At 41.7% G+C, this 18,080-nt stretch overlaps 1 protein-coding gene, 2 long non-coding RNA genes and 1 pseudogene across 6 annotated transcripts in view; 1 reads left to right on the top strand and 3 right to left on the bottom strand.

Annotated features, from left to right (window-relative positions):
- The window catches only part of LOC139372860 (zinc finger protein 664-like), a 40,165-nt gene extending 39,625 nt beyond the window's left edge, over positions 1 to 540 (bottom strand). Inside the window, exon 1 of one of the 2 annotated variants that reach the window (XM_071112700.1) lies at positions 85 to 540. The gene's annotated coding sequence lies outside the window, so the exon portion shown is untranslated. The remainder of the gene's footprint in view (positions 1 to 84) is intronic. The other variant, XM_071112699.1, reaches the window with a different exon arrangement.
- Positions 541 to 1,378: 838 nt separating this feature from the next.
- Positions 1,379 to 6,026, top strand: LOC139372901 (uncharacterized). Of its 3 annotated transcripts, none has more exons than XR_011627489.1 (6): positions 1,386 to 1,869; positions 2,077 to 2,264; positions 2,688 to 2,771; positions 3,093 to 4,241; positions 4,544 to 5,680; positions 5,753 to 6,026. It is a non-coding gene; the product is annotated as an uncharacterized lncRNA (long non-coding RNA). The 3 variants fall into 3 exon arrangements; XR_011627490.1 differs by having other exon boundaries at positions 2,048 to 2,264; XR_011627488.1 differs by lacking the exon at positions 5,753 to 6,026 and having other exon boundaries at positions 1,379 to 1,869; positions 4,452 to 4,559.
- A 1,356-nt stretch (positions 6,027 to 7,382) lies between these two features.
- On the bottom strand, positions 7,383 to 7,560 carry LOC139373961 (U2 spliceosomal RNA; annotated as a pseudogene).
- Positions 7,561 to 8,508: 948 nt separating this feature from the next.
- On the bottom strand, positions 8,509 to 17,146 carry LOC139372904 (uncharacterized). Its single transcript, XR_011627494.1, has 3 exons — positions 16,812 to 17,146; positions 10,084 to 10,238; positions 8,509 to 9,736 (listed from the first exon to the last, which is right to left on the bottom strand). It is a non-coding gene; the product is annotated as an uncharacterized lncRNA (long non-coding RNA).
- Positions 17,147 to 18,080: the final 934 nt, after the last annotated feature.

The raw sequence follows: 18,080 nt of genomic DNA, 5'->3' as shown, positions 1-18,080 counted from the left end.
ATAGCCTAGCATAGCATTATGTCCAGCTAGCAGCAGGCAATTTGGTCACGAAAATCAGAAAAGCAATCAAATTAAATCGTTTACCTTTGATGAACTTCGGATGTTTTCACTCACGAGACTCCCAGTTAGACAGCAAATGTTAATTTTGTCCCATAAAGATTATTTTTATAGCCGAAATACCTCATTTTGTTCTTCACGTTTGGTTGAGAAATCCACCGGAAACTGCGGTCACGACAACGCCGAAAAATATTCCAAATTAGATCCATAATATCGACAGAAACATGGCAAACGTTTTTTATAATCAATCCTCAAGGTGTTTTTCAAATATCTATTCGATAATATATCAACCGGGGAAGTTGGCTTCCCAGTAGGAGCGAGAGGCACAATGGCCGCCTTTGTCTATTACGCACAATTCACTCTGAGAGCCACCAGCTAGCTGACCGCTGACGCAATGTTGTCGTTCACGCTAATTTTTCAAAATAAAAAGCCTGAAACTATGTATTGTGACACTAGACACATTAGGGAAGCCATAGAAAAAGGAATCTGGTTGATATCCCATTCACTGCTCAATAGGGACACATAGGAACGCAGAAGTTTCTAAATAAGAGTCCCTTCCTGATTGGATTTTTCTCAGGCTTTCGCCTGCAATATCAGTTCTGTTATACTCACAGACAATATTTTTACAGTTTTGGAAATGCGTATTCTAGCATCTTGTCCTGACAAAATAGCTTGTTTACTTTGGGAACGTTATTTTTCCAAAAATAAAAATAGTGCCCCCTAGTTTTTTTGGGGTATCCGTACTTTACTATTGATATTTTCTGGCAACTTTTACTCCCCTATATTCCTAAAGAATATATGTACTTTTTACTCCTATACATTTTCCCTGTCACCCAAAAGCACTGGTTACATTACAAATGGTCAGGCAGGACAGCAATGTGGCCCAATTAACACGTTGTCATTTCTACTGCCTCTGAACTGACGGGCTCACTAAACACAAATACTAAATTTGTAAATTATGCCTGAGTGTTGGAAGGTGCCCCTGAAAACCGTAAATAAAAATACATTAAATAAAAATAAAAAACTGGAAAATCATGCCGTCTGGTTTGCTTAAAGATGCGCTATGCAAACAAATCCTCAATTTCCTGGTTGCAAAATGTTCCGTTTGTGGCAAAACAAGCAATCATTGTGTAGAGAATCATTGTACCATCTAAACCGCTATGAAATATATTTTCCATAACCAACTGGGGTATCTGGAGTGATCAGAGAGTACACTAAAGAAGTGAAGTAGACAAATTACCAGTGAAGAAGTTCTATGAAATGAGTCTGTGTAGTTACTAGGCTTGGGCGTAATTCCGTATATACCAGAATACTTGAGAAAAAGCCATAGGATGGTTTTTCAATACCGTTGAAACTATTCTCTTCTCAGTAAAATATTTGTAGCTACTTTTTAAGTAAATGCCTGCAGTTAACTTGTGCAATACGTTAGGAGATAAAGAACAGCGTTCTTATTTGCCTCTGTCACATTATTATGTAGTTTACGGTAGTCCCCCAGTCACGTGGTGTTTGATGACAACGAGAAGAGACCTGAGTGTTCCCGCAAGATGGCGGTTATTTTTTTAAACTGAAGGAATTATTGGATTTCCTCTCCCAAACCCCGAACAGTCATAAAACAGCATTGATTAAAACGTTGCTCGGAACGACACAATTTCATGTGTACAACATCTAAAGACCCGCATCACTATCATGGGAGCTTTGCCGTTTCTAAAAGGACGTATTTCGGGGGTTTTGGAGACTTCATTTTTTCCCCACCCCCATACTGCTAAACAAGGATGAGGGCGCGATTTGCTGGTTGTGGTAAGGTTCTCAAAAGTATGTGAAATCACAAAAATACTGTCTGGACCCTTCTATAAAAAAATGGATTTACATAAAAATTTGTGATTTAGTGTAGAGGATATAGGGGATGGTTGCATTTTTTGTCAACATCTCAGATTATTTTGAGCTAGTACATTCAAAATGTGAATAGGAACATCTGTCTGTTACAAAGTAGTATTGGTTTTATCTCTCTAAATCAAACAGACAAGGTGTGACATGTTCCAAATTCCCCCACCTCCCAGGTCAATTGTAACAGGCCTTGGGGTGAGATGTTCCAAATTCCCCCACCTTCCGGGTCAGTTGTAACAGGCTTTGGGGTGATAACTTTGGTGGTGGGTGATTCTGTAACGGCCGTTGGTGGTGGAAGAAGAGGAGGACCAAGGTGCAGCGTGGTAAGTGTCCATATTGATAATTTATTATCATGAGAACACTAAACAAAATAACAAAGGAGAATGAATGAAACAGTCCTGTCTGTTGTAGACACAAAACAATCACCCACGCAACACAATAGAAAACCGGCTCCCTAAATAGGGTTCTCAATCAGGGACAACGATTGACAGCTGCCTCTGATTGAGAACCATACCAGGACAAATAGAGAAATAGCAAATCATAGAAAAACTAACATAGACAACCCACCCAACTCACGCCCTGACCATACTAAAACAAAGACAAAACAAAGGAACTAAGGTCAGAACGTGACAATTATTACCTACAGCTGAAAATAACTTTTGGTTATTGGATCGGCAGTCACTCACCAGCATTCCTACCTGAAATACAACTTTCCTGAATTGGATCCTTTGTTTGTACCCCATGAGGCAATTCAACTGATCCCAGGTGCTACTCCAGGGCGCAGCAGACTGAGAAGAGGTGTGCGGTGTGGACTTTTGGTTCGACTCACGGTAGGTTTTGACCAGAAGCAGAACCTATTCAAGTAATGTTGGCTGATGAGCTGCTAGCTAGCAATTTTACATACTAGTGTTAAGTTAAATATCAGCTGGCTAACGCCATATTAGCTTGTTATCGTAATGTTCACCTATTTATCATTGTAAATTAAAAACTCATTTTCCAGATGCGTTTGTAGATATCAGCAATGGAAGAGGGTGAAAGGATTTTCTGCTCCAGCTGTCAGAAAAGGAAAACTATGAAGACAGACAGAGATAATAGTCAGGGCTGTCTAATTGGAATATAATGAAGCTTGATTCTTTGATGTCTGTCCTCAGATATGGAGAGCTGTGAAAGCCTGTCTGCAGATGAAGAGATCCCAGTGAAGGTCCAAGAGACTGCAGGCCCATCCTTGTATGCCATAGGATTTGTGGGTACTTATGTTAGCACATGTTGTACACAACAATACAGTTAAAATTCACACACAATGTAGGCTACAAACGTATTAAATCAAATCAAAGTTTATTTGTCACGTGCCCCGAATACAACAGGACCTTACAGTGAAATGCTTACTTACAGGCTCTAACCAATAGTGTGAAAAAAAAGGTGTGTGTGTGTGTAGATAAGTAAATAAATAAAACAACAGTAAAAAGACATTTGAAAATAAGAGTAGCAAGGCTATATACAGACACCTGTTAGTCAGGCTTATTGAGGTAGTATGTACATGTAGGTATGGTTAAAGTGACTATGCCTATATGATGAACAGAGTGTAGCAGTAGCGTAAAAAGAGGGGTTGGCGGATGGTGGGACACAATGCAGATAGCCCTGTTAGCCAATGTGTGGGAGCACTGCTTGGTCGGGCCAATTGAGGGAGTATGCACATGAATGTATAGTTAAAGTGACTATGTATATAAGATAAACAGAGAGTAGCAGCAGTGTAAAAGAGGGGTTGGGGGGGGGACACAATGCAAATAGTCCAGGTAACCATTTGGTTACCTGTTCATGAGTCTTATGGCTTGGGGGTATTACAACAGTAGCAGGCGAATCCTGCTCCTGGAGGTCTGCTGGGTGTGCAGGCGTCTCTTCCCACCCTGCACTAACACACCTGATACAAACGTATCAATCCTAATGACTTGATAATCATGTGTATTATTGTTGGGCTGGAATAGAAGTCTGCTCACCCAGTATATCAGGGAGGATCAAGGTTGGCCACCTCTGGTATGGATATTTTTGTTTTTCTAAAATTGAAGCTTTAGTAATAATAGCAAACTTACTAAGATGTCTAACATTTACAAACAAGGTAGCTTATTTCTACATTCAAATTATATGTTGATTCATAACTTTTTTATTAATTGTTTAAACTTGTTTTAATTGTAACGTAAAAACATCGTAACGACCCTGGGTTTATAAGCGCGGAAATCGACTCTGCCGCTGGAGCGAGCATGCTTTTGTGGCAGTCGACAGCGCGCCGGACCTCGGGCTCGAAGGTTCGAAGGTCGACAGCGCACCGAACCTCGGGCTCGAAGGTCGAGGGTTCGAAGGACGACAGCGCGCCGGACCTCGAAGGTCGATGGTTCGAAGGTCGACAGCGCGCCGGACCTCGGGCTCGAAGGTTCGAAGGTCGACAGCGCGCCGGACCTCGGGCTCGAAGGTCGAGGGTTCGAAGGTCGACAGCACGCCGGACCTCGGGCTCGAAGGTCGAGGGTTCGAAGGTCGACAGCGCGCCGGACCTCGGGCTCGAAGGTCGAGGGTTCGAAGGTCGACAGCGCGCCGGACCTCGGGCTCGAAGGTCGAGGGTTCGAGACCTGCTCCCTGCTGTTTCATTACAATAGTATCCAAGATGAACTAGTGTCAATGTTCATTAATTACAGATCAGAATTCTACAATCAAAAAGGTGTGAAGGGGATCTGTCTCTAACTTGTCTGTGTTTCTGTGTTGCTGTCTCAAATGAAAACAACCTTTTTGTCCAGTTGTAATCTCTCTCTGAGCAGTTTTATTTGATTGTCATGCTGTCTCAGGATATCATCCATTTAGCTGCTTGTCATAATGGCATGCATTACCAATGCAACCATATGTCTACAGTATGGTGGCATTACTGGCCTAATGGACATGTGCAATCAATGTGCCCCTTGTCATTATACATCAGCAGCAGACAATAGCTAAACTCATATTGTTGAGCTAGCTATATGTTCTACATTTGAAATAGATCATGTATATGAGGCTAACCATAAGCCAGATTTGTGACATGATTTATCTGACATTAATTTGTTTAGTGCAAATTCAACCCTTGTATTCTAGGTACATGATATTTTATTTCAGCTCATGAAACATGGGACCAACAGTTGACATGTTGCATTTATATATTTTTCAGTGTATGTTCACTGAGTGTACAAAACATTAAGGACACCTTCCTAATATTCAGTTAAAACCTTTTGCCCTCAGAACAGCCTCAAATCGTCAGGGCATGGACTGGGGATGATGGTGTTGATGTGAGCCATGACCAGCCTTTCAAAGCACTTCATGGCTACAGACGTGAGTCCTACGGGTCGGTTGTCATTTAGGCAGGTTACCTTGGTGTTCTTGGGCACAGGGACTATGGTGGTCTGCTTGAAACATGTAGGTATTACAGACTCAGTCAGGGACAGGTTGAAAATGTCAGTGGAGATACTTGCCAGTTGGTCAGGACATGCTCTGAGTACACGTCCAGGTAATCTGTCTGTCCCTGCGGCCTTGTTAATGTTGACCTGTTTAAAAGATCTTACTTAACGGGGACTGTCTAATTCGTCATTTTTTTTACTATATTGCAAATATTCAGAGATGCAGAGAATGAAGTTGGGTTACTTCTAAGTAACTTTGGCTGACTCCTATGTCATCATCTCCAACACGTGACCTTCTATTCTAGAGCTTTGCTTTGGTGTGGATTGAGGCCTATACATCAGTTGTGTTCCCCTGTTGTATTCAGCTTTCCCTCCGGCCTGCGATCGCTTTTCTGATTAAGGCCTGTACATTCATATCAGTTGTGTTCCCCTGTTGTATTCAGCTTTCCTTATTTCTGTTGTGGATTGTGTTTCTGTACGCCAATGGAAAGTCTACAAAACTATGAGCAAACAAGCCTATGTTTTGAATACATGGAATTGGATTGTGATGATACCGATGAATGAATCATACACACAATGTGCAAATATTAATATGTTTCATTTATCAGTAATTCAATTTGATGTGTATGAAATTGTTTGGTGAAATATGCATAAAAGGAGAGTAATTGCCCATAATTCTGCACCTTTGTATCGTTGTACTTCCAGTTTTGATCATCATGATTTAATGACTGCTGTAATATTTGTGTTGTGGAGAAATGACCAGGCAGGGTACAGTTAGTTTTCGTTTAGTCAAAACCCCTCGTGCTCTACAGTTCCCGGCATTCCAGTGCGCATGTGCATTTCATATTAGGTGTAGTAACGTAACACTGCCGTAATGCATTACTGCTTAGTAACAGCACAGTAACTAATATAAACAGATGTAGATCCCAGATACTACAACTGCAAAGAACATTTATGGATCTACTGGGATTTTTAAAAGACAGACTAACTTTCTGTTTTGTCTGCTTGCATTCAAGAAATAAGTATAGTTGTGTCATTCTTTTGATGAACGGATTTGCAATTTTGATGGTATTATATTTTTTATGAATGTTTGTTTTTTAAAAAGACAAGTACATTTTCAAAAAGCATTTACTGTTTTGCAAAAGTTGTGTTTTGTGGACTCATTGTTCCAAAAAATGATTGTAGGCGATTATGAGAAACTGTAATACATAAAGACGGTTGCTCCCTGATTAAATAGTACAAGAGTACACCCTGCTGGACAAAAGAACTTACTGCACCTGGTAAGTACTAACCAGGCCCGACCCTGCTTAGCTTCCGAGACCAGGCGTATTGAGACTGATATGGCCGTAAAGCCAGTGACTGTATGGTGCATATATGATCTGTAATAATGCCGTAAGCGAAGGAATAACTCTTGCTACGCTATATCAAGTTTTTGTCACTTGAAAAAGTGCAGTGTGAGATCATAGAAATAATGGGATAAACATACATAGTTACTTTAACACAGGCAGATGAGTTACAAACCTTGTATACATTTAACGACATATATTTGAGTCTTGTGAAAATAGCAGGCCTATCAAATATTGACTTCAGACAAATACATCAGATAACGTTACCGGTATGTGAGGCAGTCCATGTTACCAGAACATGACTTTAGCACATTTCATAGTTTATACTGTATAGTCTTCTTGTGTATATATATCCAAATCATAAGTGTTTTTGACTACTTTAGTACTTAGCTATTTGTGTATATTAGCTAGTACTTAGCTATTTGTGTTTGATCGTGTGTATTGCGCTGTTGAGGAGAGCTTGCAAGTAAGCATTTCACTGTACCGTTTACACCCCGTGTCCCATCTACGTGACAAACTTTTTTTTAAAGATTAACGCACCATTCACATCAGCTCAATATAACGGTGATCGACTTGACCAACACTGTCTAGCCACCACTGACTCTAAGATGAACTGTGTGTGTGACAATGTGACACTACAATATAGACTAAAACGAAACCATGCTTGATTTATATTTACAACGACAGGGGGTGCACCGTTCCTGGATGTACTGCAATACCAGGTCGATGCGTGGAGTGGACGGAGCAAGCCCCTATTCCATCTCCCTATTCCAAAAATCAATTTAATATATGGTCCCCAGATAGGGGACGTATCAGATATTAAACTGATAAGAACAGATTTTTTTTTCTTTTGGAAAAGTTTTATTGATACATTTCTTTTAAAAACAGCTCATACATTTTTTACATCATTGATACACATAAAAACGGCAACAAAGCATAAAACACAGCATTTGAAAGTTACATTTAAATTTGTTAAAAAGTACATGTTGTTAAAATCAATGAAAACAACCATGGATAAAAGTACTTTCCTTGTAAAAACATCAATCCTGTAAAAGCCATTTAAAATGTGTACTAATGATCTAACAAAGGTAAAACATTTTTAAGACATGAAAAACCATGTTAAAAAGTCACTTTGTTAAAAGGCTGTCTTCAGTCCCTTGTACAGGAGCGGGGTGAGTCTTTATCAAGCTCACCTCATCCTGCTCTTCTGAATAGATCATCGTCCCGTCCTTCGGGGCCCAGAGGAGATCCCTCCCCTAGGCGCATCGCCCTAGGCGCCGCAGCGCTGTCAGGCCGTGGCCGCCGGGACCTAGGGTGTTGTGGGGGACCCTTCGCCTGGGGTCGAGGCCCCCTTCCTTCCGTACCACCCCAGGGCTTCCGTGGCTACCATGGCCACTGCCTGGGGGGTGGTCTCTACGTTTTTCGCTACCAGCAGGTTACGGGAGGACCACAGTGCTTCCTTCAGGCACGTGAGGGTGGGCCAGAGCTTGGTGAAGGCCTTCGATGGAATGGGCCTTCGGCCCACCCCATACAGCACGAGCTGAGGTGTTAGGTCCTCCCCTGCTGGCAGACACGAGGTGATCAGGGGGCCTGCTTCCTTCCACAGGTCCCTGGCGGCTCTGCACTCCCAGAGCATGTGCCTCACCGACTCTTCTTGGCCGCAGCCTGGTCGGGGGCACGCGGATGTCCTCGCCATGCCCCGTGAGTGCATAACGGCCCTGACCGGGAGGATCTCGTGGGCGACCATCCAGGACAGGTCCCGATGCCGATTCAGGAGAGCAGGATGGGCCACGTTGCGCCAAACCGTTCACGCCTGGGTAGGGGCGAGGGGACAGATCAAAGTTATACCGTTACATTGATGCTGTTGACCCGGATCACTGGTTATTTTGGATATTTCACTTAGGGGTGTACTCACTTTTGTTGCCAGCGGTTTAGACATTAATGGCTGTGTGTTGAGTTATTTTGAGGGGACAGCAAATTTACACTGTTATACAAGCTGTACACTCACTACTTTACATTGTAGCAAAGTGTCATTTCTTCAGTGTTGTCACATGAAAAGATATACTCAAATATTTACAGAAATGTGAGGGGTGTACTTACTCTTGTGACATACATACAGACATACATACATACATACCATAAGTTTGGGGTCACTTAGAAATGATTGTTTTTGAAAGAAAAAGCTAATTTAGTCCATTAAAGGGATAGCCCCGTTTTTCCAATTTTCACCTAAAATGACAAACCAAAATCTATCTGCCTGTAGCTCAGGACCTGAAACAAGGATATGCATATTCTTGATACCATTTGAAAAGAAACACTTTGAGGTTTGTGGAAATGTGAATTGAATGTAGGAGAGTATAATAGATCTGGTAGCAGAAAAGAAAAAAACAACTGTTTGTATTGTTTTGTACCACCATCTTTGAAATGCAACAGAAAGGACCCAAATCTAGTCACGACTCTGGTTGTAATTTAGATGTGTCCACAAGAGGGCAGCAGTGTATGTGCAAAGTTTCAGACTGATAACTGGAAGACTAATAAGCAAGTTGCATGAAATGTACTATGAAGTCACCCAGGTGTCCTTCACGATTTGCCCAAATGTACCCAAGTGGCCTCCAAGTGGTCAAATTGGTAAATTGATACATTTTCAAGAATATAAAACTATAGAAAACATTCAAAAATGCTATGCCCATAAAAAATACAAGTTTACACACTCCCAGGAATGTCAAAACATTTTGGATCATTTGCTTCCCTACATAAAATGTGCTAACAGGAGACCAGACAAGAATGCTGATCCAATGTCTCCAAACACAGAGGTGTTCTCTACCTCCCTCCCTACCTACCTCCTTTTCTCCCTCCTTCCAGAATGAGAGGTAAAATGTTATCACCTGTAGTATCTCAGGGGGCTGTTCTCCATGCCTTCTTTCATCCAGGACGTCCTCAGCAGGAGTGGACCCTGTCCCATTTTCCAGAGTGGAGAACAGACGCATCCCGATTGGTGCTCTTCATAGCGCTGGTTCTACGGCCCGTCTCATCGAATGGCTGCAAGGAGAGATGGGGAACACCTCATAAATATTACCAGAATGAACTTAGGTTGAATCCAAAATGGCACCCTATTCCACAATATAAAGATAAGAGTACCATTACAGACAGTCTCTTTCCTCACCCCCAGCCAGCCCCTCTCCAAACACATAGGTGAAATATTTAAGATAATGACCAAGTTAGCAGCCAACACTGATCTAATTTCATAAGGTACACAAACAAAGTTTTAAAAAATGTAATTAAAATAACAAAATGTACACATTATTTACAATGACTGTACTTACTTACGCCCTAAACACAAGATTGTGCTGCTGGTCCCAAGTCTCTTTCTGCTGTAAAGCACTTACCATCCTCTACTTGTAGGCTGGCTGGGTATTCACACCTCTTGATGGCCGGGCGGGGGTTTGTTGTGGAGCCAGAGAGAGCAGCAGTCACTCTAAGTGGGGGATGGAGGACTTGAATGTGGTCTCTTTGTAGTCAGTCTTTATCACTAAAGCAAAATCTGTAAGAACTCAAGTTTATTACTTATTATATTGAACCTTTATTTTAGCAATACATCAAATATACAACAACACATCTATAAACATATATTATATTGAGTGGAGAACACTGTGGTGAAGGTTGTGTACCAATTTATTTACTTTTAAAATGAACCTTTATTTAAATTAGGCAAGTCAGTACAAATAATTATTTACAATGACGCCTACCCCGGCCAAACCCGGACGACGCTGGGACAATTGTTCGCCGCCCTATGGGACTCCCAATCACGGCCGGATGTGATGCAGCCTGGAATCGAACCAGGTACTGCAGTGTGTTAGACCACTGCGCCAGTCGGGTGCCCAACGTGTATTGTATGTTGACTTTGACATTTAAAAAAAATGTATTTTACCTTTATTTAACTAGGCAAGTCAGTTAAGAACAAATTCTTATTTTCAATGACGGCCTAGGAACAGTGGGTTAACTGCCTGTTCAGGGGCAGAACGACAGATTTGTAACCTTTCGGTTACTAGTCCAACGCCCTAACCACTAGGCTACCCTGCCGCCCCACATGTTGTGGCTTTAGGATTTACAATATAAAATAATATAAATAGAAAGACTTGTATTTCACTTAGCAGTCTAATATAAACGTCATCATCCTCTCCTTTAGCTGTTGTCTATTACCTTTTATTACCAGTCTAATGTAATGTCATCATCCTCTCCTTTAGCTGTTGTCTATTACCTTTTTCTGCAAGAATATCGTCCAAAATCTGTATACTTGGACTTTGATTTAGCTTTTCCAGTATTAGTAGCCATATTGTAAGTTCAACATTTGCAAAACACCGTTTTCATAACTCACAGATCTGCGTAACGCGACAGAAATTGTCCGACATATACAGGGTTTCCTCATACTACCGTAAAGCCCAGCTCATTGGCTATCAAGCCCGATTGGTGCTCATTTGACAACGTTAAAGTAAATTAAGTGAAACGACAGATTTTTTTATGGAATGTCTTCATAGGCCTACAGATGCCCATTATTTTTTTTATTTCACCTTTATTTAACCAGGTAGGCAAGTTGAGAACAAGTTCTCATTTACAATTGCGACCTGGCCAAGATAAAGCAAAGCAGTTTGACACATACAACGACACAGAGTTACACATGGAGTAAAACAAACTTACAGTCAATAAGACAGTAGAAACAAGTCTATATAAGATGTGAGCAAATGAGGTGAGAAAGGGAGGTAAAGGCAAAAAAAAGGCCATGGTGGCAAAGTAAATACAATATAGCAACCCGGGGCGGCAGGGTAGCCTAGTGGTTAGAGCGTTGGACTAGTAACCGGAAGGTTGCGAGTTCAAACCCCCGAGCTGACAAGGTACAAATCTGTCGTTCTGCCCCTGAACAGGCAGTTAACCCACTGTTCCCAGGCCGTCATTGAAAATAAGAATTTGTTCTTAACTGACTTGCCTGGTTAAATAAAGGTAAAATAAAAATAAAAAAATAAAAAAACACTGGAATGGTAGATTTGCAGTGGAAGAATGTGCAAAGTAGAAATAAAAATAATGGGGTGTAAAGGAGCAAAATAAATAAATAAAATAAATACAGTAGGGAAAGAGGTAGTTGTTTGGGCTAAATTATAGGTGGGCTATGTACAGGTGCAGTAATCTGTGAGCTGCTCTGACAGTTGGTGCTTAAATCTAGTGAGGGAGATAAGTGTTTCCAGTTTCAGAGATTTTTGTAGTTCGTTCCAGTCATTGGCAGCAGAGAACTGGAAGGAGAGGCGGCCAAAGAAAGAATTGGTTTTGTGGGTGACCAGAGAGATATACCTGCTGGAGCGCGTGCTACAGGTGGGTGATGCTATGGTGACCAGTGAGCTGAGATAAGGGGGGACTTTACCTAGCAGGGTCTTGTAGATGACATGGAGCCAGTGGGTTTGGCGACGAGTATGAAGCGAGGGCCAGCCAACGAAAGCGTACAGGTCGCAATGGTGGGTAGTATATGGGGCTTTGGTGACAAAACAGATTGCACTGTGATAGACTGCATCCAATTTGTTGAGTAGGGTATTTGAGGCTATTTTGTAAATGACATCGCCGAAGTCGAGGATTGGTAGGATGGTCAGTTTTACAAGGGTATGTTTGGCAGCGTGAGTGAAGGATGCTTTGTTGCGAAACAGGAAGCCAATTCTAGATTGGAGATGTTTGATGTGGGTCTGGAAGGAGAGTTTACAGTCTAACCAGACACCTAGGTATTTGTAGTTGTCCACGTATTCTAAGTCAGAGCCATCCGGAGTAGTGATGTTGGACAGGCGGGCAGGTGCAGGCAGCGATCGGTTGAAGAGCATGCATTTAGTTTTACTTGTATTTAAGAGCAATTGGAGGCCACGGAAGGAGAGTTGTATGGCATTGAAGCTTGCCTGGAGGGTTGTTAACACAGTGTCCAAAGAAGGGCCAGAAGTATACAGAATGGTGTCGTCTGCGTAGATGTGGATCAGAGACTCACCAGCAGCAAGATTATCAGCGACCATCACTCCTGTGTTCCAGCGGCACGTTGTTAGCTACTCCAGGTTTATAATTTTAAAAGACAAATTGATCATTAGAAAACCATTTTGCAATTATGTTAACACAGCTGAAAACTGTTGTTCTGATTAAAGAAGCAATAAAATTGTCCTTCAGACTAGTTGAGTATCTGGAGCATCAGCATTTGTGGGTTCGATTACAGGCTCAAAATGCCTAGAAAAAAATAACTTTCTTCTGAAACATGTCACTATTCTTGTTCTGAGAAATGAAGGCTATTCCATGTGAGAAATTACCAAGAAACTGAAGATCTCGTACAACGATCTCGTACTACTCCCTTCACAGAACAGTGCAAACTGGCTCTAACCAGAAAAGAAAGATGAGTGGGAGGCTCCGGTGCACAACTGAGCAAGAGGACACGTACATTAGTGTCTAGTTTGAGAAACAGACGCCTCACAAGTCCTCAACTGGCAGCTTCATTAAATAGTACCTGCAAAACACCAGTCTCAACGTCAACAGTGAAGAGGCGACTCTGGTATGATGGCCTTCTAGGCAGAGTTGCAAAGAAAAAGCCATATCTCAGACTGGCCAATAAAGGATTAAGATGTGCAAAAGAACACAGACACTGGACAGAGGAACTCTGCCTAGAAGGCCAGCATCCCGGAGTCGCCTCTTCACTGTTTAGACTCATGTTTTGCGGGTACTATTTAATGAAGCTGCCAGTTGAGGACGTGAGGCGTCTGTTGACCTGGGCTCAAACAAGGTTCAGAATGTCCGCTGACTACCCTTCTATATAGCAAACCCTTAAGTTTATCCATTTTCATCTCACATGATTTTACATACATTTTTCAATGTTTATCATTTCAATAGCTCCTTGGTAATGTGACCTACTGGCCTCAAACTACTTTCAGAATGTCCGCTGACTGGTCGAGACGGGCACCGCGAGGCATCCAGTGCGTTAACGCGACTGATCCCGGAGAAGCTGGCTGGAGCCCCAGGGAGAGTTCTCTTTTCTTTGTGAAGGCCTAGAGGCCAGGAGTCAGAGGTCACCAGGTCAATGGGGGGCCTGTCTGGAGGTCAGGAAGGCCCCAAGGAGAAGGCCCGAGTGAATTGGTGTGTGAGTGACACTGTCCTTCAGGGGGGCAGAGCAGGCAAATTAATGTAACATTGTGTGAGATGAAAATGGACAAACAAAAGGATGTGTAATGTGTAGGCCCACTGAGTGGACATTCTGAAACTTGTTTGAAGTCAGTAGGTCACATGACCATGGAGCTATTGAAATTCAAATGTAAAAAAATTCTGTACTTTGTTTACGCTGACTAACTAATTCAACTATAGGAATACAAAATGCAGCTCACATTTCCACGTTTATTAGCTTTGAAAAGCAAATAAATGTCCAAATTGTGAAAATAAAACCTGTGCAATGTTGTGCGCAATTATTCCAACTTCATGACACTTATTTGTAGTCTGTGGCAAGTGGTTTGAAAGCTCGAATATCCAACCTGAAACTGGCTTTACCCCGGTCTCCTTAAGTAGGGTTTTCAGCTGTTACATTTGCCCATATTTGGCTCTGTGTAAACTACAATTCCGACGCTGTGTTTTAACGTTGAGAAATCTAAATAATCATCGCTTTCAAAACATATGCTGGTATGGTAATCTGAGCTGGTAGAGAGCATCCTCACGTTCAATATGACAGTCTGGTATGGTAATCTGAGCTGGTAGAGAGCATCCTAACGTTCAATATGACAGTCTGGTATGGTAATCTGAGCTGGTAGAGAGCATCCTAACGTTCAATATGACAGTCTGGTAATCTGAGCTGGTAGAGAGCATCCTAACGTTCAATATGACAGTCTGGTATGGTAATCTGAGCTGGTAGAGAGCATCCTAACGTTCAATATGACAGTCTGGTATGGTAATCTGAGCTGGTAGAGAGCATCCTAACGTTCAATATGACAGTCTGGTATGGTAATCTGAGCTGGTAGAGAGCATCCTAACGTTCAATATGACAGTCTGGTAATCTGAGCTGGTAGAGAGCATCCTAACGTTCAATATGACAGTCTGGTATGGTAATCTGAGCTGGTAGAGAGCATCCTAACGTTCAATATGACAGTATGGTAATCTGAGCTGGTAGAGAGCATCCTAACGTTCAATATGACAGTCTGGTATGGTAATCTGAGCTGGTAGAGAGCATCCTAACGTTCAATATGACAGTATGGTAATCTGAGCTGGTAGAGAGCATCCTAACGTTCAATATGACAGTCTGGTATGGTAATCTGAGCTGGTAGAGAGCATCCTAACGTTCAATATGACAGTATGGTAATCTGAGCTGGTAGAGAGCATCCTAACGTTCAATATGACAGTCTGGTATGGTAATCTGAGCTGGTAGAGAGCATCCTCAAATTCAATATGACAGTCTGGTATGGTAATCTGAGCTGGTAGAGAGCATCCTCAAATTCAATATGACAGTCTGGTATGGTAATCTGAGCTGGTAGAGAGCATCCTAACGTTCAATATGACAGTATGGTATGGTAATCTGAGTGTGAGGCGCAAAAGCAAACTGACCAGAATAGTAAACACAGCCAGCAAAGCAATTGGTCGACCACAGGCACATTTGAGCAGTCTGTTCCACAATGCAACCAAAAAGGCGGCACTGGCTGTCGTTGGCGACCCCTCCCACCGTCTACACCCGCAGTTCGAGAGGTTTCCCTTCAGTCTGACGGTTAAGAACGCCCATCGCCAAGAAGAACGTGTTCAAACATTCATTCGTTCCTTGTGTAACCGATTTGAAATGGCTAGCTAGTTAGCGGGGTGCGCGCTAATAGCGTTTCAATTGGTGGCGTCACTCGCTCTGAGACCTTGAAGTAGTTGTTTCCCTTGCTCTGCAAGGGCCACTGCTTTTGTGGAGCAATGCTTCGTGGGAGGCAGTTGTAGGTGTGTGCAGAGGATCCCTGGTTCGAGCTCAGGTAGGGACGAGGAGAGGGACAGAAGCAATACACTTGTGCTGTTGGACTACTAAATGCAAAGTAAATTGTATCGGTATATTAACTTATCTATCTAGTGCAGTTGGAACAGTAGTCGTTGTGAGTGAATGTATGTCCTCTAAGTTGATAGTGTATGCAACATGATGGACTGACTGGTTTAAATATGATGTATGTGATTATTTTAATGAAGGTGATTTCAAAGAAAAATTGGACAATAAAGTTTTATTCTATTCTAATAGTGTTTTGCTCCACCACGAGCCACCAGAACAGCTTCAATGCGCTATGGCATAGATTCAACAAGTGTCTGGAACTTCACATGTTTTTTGGGGGGCCCCATACTGCTAAGCAAGGATGAGGAAGTGATTCGCTGGTTGGGGTAAGGTTCTCAAAAACATGTAAAATCACAAAAAGTGTTTGAACCCTTACATAAAAAAATAGTGAAATAGGACACTTCTCCTTTAATGGGAGAAGGTTTCACATGTCTTTTATAATGTTTTATTTAACCAGGCAAGTCAGTTAAGAACAAATTCTTATTTTCAATGACGGCCTAGGAACAGTGGGTTAACTGCCTGTTCAGGGGCAGAACGACAGATTTGTACCATGTCAGCTCGGGGGTTTGAACTTGCAACCTTCCGGTTACTAGTCCAACATTCCACTAAGCTGCCAATCAGAGATTGTTTGAGCTACTACATTCAAAATGTGATAGGAACAACTGTCTGCGACAAATTAGTATTGGTATTATATCTCTAAATCAAACAGGCAAGGTGTGACTGAGTTGTTGTAAAACAGGAAACTTCTCCTTTAACTTAGAACTACCCCTCCCAGATTCGGGAGAATTGTCATCAACTGACACTAATTAGCATAACGCAACTGACCAAAAATGCTACTAGAAAATATTCAGAAAATCACAAGTAAAATATAGTGAAACACATCTTAGCCTTTTGTTAAATCACCCTGTCATCTCAGATTTTGAAATTATGCTTTACAGCAAAAGCTAGACAAGCATTTGTGTAAGTTTATCGATAGCCTAGCATAGCATTATGTCCAGCTAGCAGCAGGCAACTTGGTCACGAAAATCAGAAAAGCAATCAAATTAAATCGTTTACCTTTGATGAACTTCGGATGTTTTCACTCACGAGACTCCCAGTTAGACAGCAAATGTTAATTTTGTCCCATAAAGATTATTTTTATAGCCGAAATACCTCATTTTGTTCTTCACGTTTGGTTGAGAAATCCACCGGAAACTGCGGTCACGACAACGCCGAAAAATATTCCAAATTAGACCCATAATATCGACAGAAACATGGCAAACGTTTTTATAATCAATCCTCAAGGTGTTTTTCAAATATATATTCGATAATATATCAACCGGGGAAGTTGGCTTCCCAGTAGGAGCGAGAGGCACAATGGCCGCCTTTGTCTATTACGCACAATTCACTCTGAGAGCCACCAGCTAGCTGACCGCTGACGCAATGTTGTCGTTCACGCTCATTTTTCAAAATAAAAAGCCTGAAACTATGTCTTGTGACACTAGACACATTAGGGAAGCCATAGAAAAAGGAATCTGTCTGATATCCCATTCACTGCTCAATAGGGACGATAGGAACGCAGAAGTTTCTAAATAAGAGTCCCTTCCTGAGTGGATTTTTCTCAGGCTGTCGCCTGCAATATCAGTTCTGTTATACTCACAGACAATATTTTTACAGTTTTGGAAATGCATATTCTAGCATCTTGTCCTGACAAAATAGCTTGTTTACTTTGGGAACGTTATTTTTCCAAAAATGAAAATAGTGCCCCCTAGTTTTTTGGGGTATCCGTACTTTACTATTGATATTTTCTGGCAACTTTTACTCCATTACATTCCTAAAGAATATATGTACTTTTTACTCCTATACATTTTCCCTGACACCCAAAAGCACTGGTTACATTACAAATGGTCAGGCAGGACAGCAATGTGGCCCAATTAACACGTTGTCATTTCTACTGCCTCTGAACTGGCGGGCTCACTAAACACAAATACTACATTTGTAAATTATGCCTGAGTGTTGGAAGGTGCCCCTGAAAACCGTAAATAAAAATACATTAAATAAAAATAAAAAACTGGAAAATCATGCCGTCTGGTTTGCTTAAAGATGCGCTATGCAAACAAATCCTCAATTTCCTGGTTGCAAAATGTTCCGTTTGTGGCAAAACAAGCAATCATTGTGTAGAGAATCATTGTACCATCTAAACCGCTGTGAAATATATTTTCCATAACCAACTGGGGTATCTGGAGTGATCAGAGAGTAGACTAAAGAAGTGAAGTAGACAAATTGCCAGTGAAGAAGTTCTATGAAATTAGTCTGTGTAGTTACTAGGCTTGGGCGTAATTCCGT

Source organism: Oncorhynchus clarkii, chromosome 18 (assembly GCF_045791955.1).
Source record: "Oncorhynchus clarkii lewisi isolate Uvic-CL-2024 chromosome 18, UVic_Ocla_1.0, whole genome shotgun sequence".
Taxonomy (NCBI): domain Eukaryota; kingdom Metazoa; phylum Chordata; class Actinopteri; order Salmoniformes; family Salmonidae; genus Oncorhynchus; species Oncorhynchus clarkii.
This window is presented reverse-complemented; position numbering and strand designations above follow the sequence as displayed.